We start from the raw sequence: 5,137 nt of genomic DNA on the forward strand, positions 1-5,137 counted from the left end.
GGCTGAGGAAGGACGTGAGCTGTGAGCTGTTGAACAGAGGTGAGAGAGGCCAGGCCGCTGAATGCCAGAGCCCGAGGTCTGGGTCTCTTATATGGGTTGGAGCAGTAGGGCTTGGTTACAGGGGCATAAAGGGAAAAATCTGAAACATCCCTGGGCTTGGCCTTTGGCACTGGCCCATGCTTCTTGTACCCTGCTGAACTTGTCACTAACACACCTACAGAAGTCACTGGAAGGGCACAGGTTGCTGGATCCCATCCCTTTCCCTTGAGGAAAATCCAAGCCAGCGCCTCCTGCACCACTGGCCCTGCCTGGACTGAGCCCTGCCTGCCCCCCCCCATTACCTCCCCACACCTCACCTGCTCCAGACAGGCAGCCCTGTGGCACCTCCTGTCACGCTACAGAATCTGGGACCCATGATCCTGGGTTCAGTCTGCACACTTTGAGCGGGTCACCCTCTGAACACAGTCACTTTACCCCTAAGATAAAAATTGTACAAATATTTACCTTCGCTGCTTTTCAGAACACAGTGAGATTGTGATTCATGCAGTGCTTTTGAAACTTTCATGCACTGTACATAAACTTTGTATCATTGTCATCCTAGCTCCTTAGGGTGTATTTAACCCCAAGCACCTACCCAAAAGAAAGAAATCTGAAGCCAGGCACGGCTAGCTGACACCTGTAATCCTAGCCTCTCAGGAGGCTGAGATCTGAGGATTGAGGATTGAAGCCAGCTCAGGCAGGAAAGTCTGTGAGACTCTTATCTCCAATTAACCAGCAAAAAAAAAAAACAGAAGTGGAGGTGTGGCTCAAGTGATATAGCACCAACTTTGAGTGAAAAAGCTAAAGGCTAGCACCAGGCTCTGAGTTTAAACCCCAATCTTGGCACACACTCACCCACATGCACATGCACACACACACATGCTCAGAGGACATCTGTATTGCATCCTCTGGTAGTCTCCTAAACTTAGACCAGACTCCCTTCAACTTGCCTTGTACTAGGGCTGGTACTGAGTGGAGAGGGGTAGTAGGGGTCCACATCTTCCCTTGTAAAACCCCTGTCTGCTGCCTCAAGCCTCCCACTGCTTCTCGGGTCTCTGTAGTTCTTGCCTGAGCTGTGCTTGAGGACCTTGCTCTAGGCTGGCCCTGATGGCATGGGCCTTGCCACTCTCTTTGCTGTCCTGGGGTTTGCTCAGTTACCTCAGAACAGAGCACATCTTTTTCCTCCAGAGTAACTTCTCTATTCAAGTCAAGAATTCCGAATGTGTTTGACGCTGGGAATCTCTTTGGCAGAATGGTAAAACCAATGAGCCCCTTCTCAGAGCCATGCTTTTAGGTGCAAAATCCCCTAGTTTTAAACCTTAAGTTCTTGTCCGATGAGTATAAATGATGTTGTGTCCAAATTCCACACATTGCCATTAACTAGCTGTACTGCCTGGGGTGGGTGACCTAACCTCTCTGAAACCTTCTCATCTATAAAATGAGAGACCTGCCCCACAGATGATAAGACAAGGTACCTTATAGAGGGCCTACCGGGCACATGGGAGGTCAGTAGGCATTCATTCTCTTCCCAGCCAGTCCTTTCCACTGCCACTTACAAGGGGAAACTGGGGAATCTGTGTCCCATACTTTCCTCCTCTTCTCCCCTCAACCTGCCTTAGATGCTGACCTCTCCTTGCTATTGGCCTGGAGTAAAGGGATGGGGTAGAGGGTGGTCATTGCAAGGGTTCGAAGCTCAAACATCACACATCTGAAAGACATGTCAGTCAGCAGAGCAGGTGACCATTGCAAAGCCAACATCATCTCCAAGAGAAGAGGCTAAGCACGCACTCATCCTTGAGCACCAGCTGGGCCTGTGTGCTAGACAACTTACAGACACAGGTCAGCCAGTCTTGTGTGTATGAAAGAGAGAGAGAGAGAGAGAGAGAGAGAGAGAGTGCACACCAAGACTGGGGCTTGAACTCAGGACCTCCTACGCTCACTTGGCTCTTTTCCCTTAAGGCTGGCACTCTTGAGCCACAGTTCTATTTCTGCCTTTTTTTGTTGGCTAATTGGAAGATGAGAGCTTCACAGACTTTCTACTCGGGCTGACTTCAAACTTCAATCCTCAGATCTCAGCCTCCTTCACTAGCCAGGAGTTCAGGAGTGAGCCATAAGCCGCCAGGGCCCCCACTAGCCAGTCTTCTTAATGGGTTTCCTGGGCTGGTACTGCCAGCTCTGCTTTTGAATGATGACAGGGGCACTCAGAGAGATGAAGCAGCTCCCAGGCTTGCACAGCATGTGGCAGCGCCCATATCAGCCTGGTTCCAAGGACTGGGAACTCATGGTCTCCCTCCCACACAGCTGCGGCTGGGTGAAATTAGTCTGTCTACTGTGCAGCCCCACAAGGGCAGGATAAGGCTCCTGAATGCACCTGACGGGCCCAGCAACCTGGGATGAAGGAATTATGGGCCACTGGCAACCCTGGTCAACAGGTGTCCATTCTGGCTCACGCTGGAAGTGGACATATGAGGAAGGAAGGCACACCCAAGAGAGAGAAAAAAAGAGTTTCATGGTCTTTTCTGCCCAATCCTGGGGCTTGAACTCAAAGCCTGGGCACTGTCCCTGAGCTTTTGTCTTCCAGACTAGCTGAGCCAAAGCTCCAATTTTGGTTTTTGGGTGATTAATTAGAGATAAGGGTCCCAGGGACGTTCTTGACTGAGCTAACTTAGAAACATGATTCTCAGCTGGGAAGGGATGTGAAGGGTAAACCAAAGGAGGAGGCTGCAATGCTTGGTAAGAAATGTACTCATTATCCTGCCCATGTAATTGTAACCCCTCTGTACAGTATGTTCACTAATAAAATAAAATTAAATTAAAAAAAAGAAACATGATTCTCAGATCTCAGCTTCCTGAGCAGCTAGGATTACAGGTGTGAGCCACAGGCGCCCGGCTCATCTCTCTCTGTCTCAGGAACGGCCTGTGTGCTGCAACCTCCATCATGGACAGTGCTCAGGCTCTGAGTGCAAGCCCTCGGATTGGCAAAAAAAAAAAAGTATCAGGAAGCTAATGCCAGAGTAAAAACCCACAGCTTGAGCTGGGTTTGGATGGCTCATGCCTGCAATCCTAGCTACTCAGGAGGCTGAGATCTGAGGATCACAATTTGAAGCCAGAGTCAACCCAGGTTGTTTTCTCCAAATAACTATCAAAAAGCCAGAAGTAGAGTTGTGGGTGGCTCAAGTAGTAGAGGGCCGGCCTTGAGCAAAAAAAGCTAAGGGACAGTGCTCAAGCCCGGAGTTTAAAGCCTAGTACTCGTACCAAAAAAGAAAAAAAAAAGAGGACAACCCCCCAGAAAAAAACACCCCCTAACCCACAGATTTATCTGGACATTAGTGGATCGTGTCTGTAATCCTAGCTCCTCAGAAGGCTGAGATCTGAGGATTTTGGTTTGAAGTCAGCTAGGGCAGAAAAGTCCTAGGACACTACTTCTAATTAACCAACAAAAAAAAGCCAGATATGGAGCTGTGGTTCAAGTCAAAAGTGAGGAAGCTAGTCACAGCTCTCAGGCTCTATTCAAGCTCCAGTACTGGCACAAAGACAAAAAATATAAAAAACAGAACAAAACATTCCCCCCACTCCATAGCTTTGTTGAAATTAAAACAGCAATTGCATTGCAGAGTTCAGAGGCCCAGCAACAAGTTATTCAGAAATCCTTGCAGGGTTCCCATGTGGATTGTTCTTGGGGCCTAAGGACCCTGGGGTTGCTTCAGGGGGTCCTAGGGGAGACCAGTAGGCCACAGGACTGGTGTTCCCTCCTCTGGACTGACCAGACAAAGCCTTACCTGCCTTGCAGTGATTGTGCACATGAAGTGTTCCCCCTCCCCACCTCGAGAATGCTTGTGTTGCAGAAGATCTTGACGTACCTTCCCAGAACAAGAAGGGCTTTCTCTGTGGCCCAGGAGAAAGGATCCTAGTGTCATGATGTGCCAACCCCACCCTGGCCTCTTTGCCCTCTTGAAGGTTCTGCGTGGCAGAATCTCTGATCTTCTTGTTGGCTCTGCCTCCCTCAGAATGACTCAGAATAGTGGAGGCTGGGTGATTGAGCAGGGCCAGGCGTTGACCCAACCAGAAAAGGCAGGGTATGTTCCCACACCATGCACCAGGCTTGGGGCCCAGAGTGACAGAGGACTTGGATGGGTAATCCCAGGCTGAAAGAGAGGGATTTTGCCTCTGGAGGGCCCTGGGCAAACACACCCTCCCACTCCACCTCCACACCCCACAGCTGCTCCGTCCTCCGTGTCAGGGCTGGGATAGCTGCCAAAGGAAGTAAGGTCACAGAGGGAGATAGGGAAGGTCATGGGGGAGGGGGCTAGGGCTGGGGGTGGGACCAGCTGTCAGCTGCCATGCTAGATAGAACCTTATTCCATTGCTTGCCTCCAGTCCCTATGAGAAGAACACATCTTTCCCACAAAAAGGCTCTCTTCTCTCTGCCTCTCTCACTCAAGAAGTTCTCTCTTATATAAACTTTTCGTTTTCATGCTAGTTTGAGAGTTTTGTGACCTTTTGACAATTCTGATGATAAAATCATAGTGATAACAGTTCCAGATCAGAATTTTCTTACTATGTGACTTGGGATTGCCACGGGATTAACAATTATTTAGTTTCAGTTAACTAGAAGATACAGGATTTGTTTCTCAGAATCATGTTTTACTTTATTGAGGACCAGGCCACGCAAACTAAGACTTTAATCATGGAACAGAGTAGGGACAGAAAGGAGAGGGACCAGGTCTGCAGAATGGGCAGGTAGGTCGGCTGCCATTCTCACAGACAAAAGCTGTTGTGTGGGGCAGAATCACCCAGAGAAGACATTATAAAGTCCCAAGCTTTGAAATTAGATGGGTAGGACTCCCATCTCCACACCTTCCTAGCTGGGTGGTCTCAGGAAAGTCACCTTGCCTCCTGAGCCTCAGAGCTGGGATAGCAGACCTTTTTGGAAAGGTTGTCATGATGAATAAAACAATTGTAAGACAAGCCCTAGTGTTCACAAAATTGTACTACCAAGTGAGTCCCTTCCACCAGAAAACCATGTGGGCTTTCCCTCAGCTTGCTCTGTGTGAGTGTGTGTGTGTGTGTGTGTGTGTGTGTGTGTGTGTGTGTGTGT

The sequence above is a fragment of the Dipodomys ordii genome, unplaced genomic scaffold, assembly GCF_000151885.1.
Source record: "Dipodomys ordii isolate 6190 unplaced genomic scaffold, Dord_2.0 Scaffold155, whole genome shotgun sequence".
NCBI lineage: Eukaryota > Metazoa > Chordata > Mammalia > Rodentia > Heteromyidae > Dipodomys > Dipodomys ordii.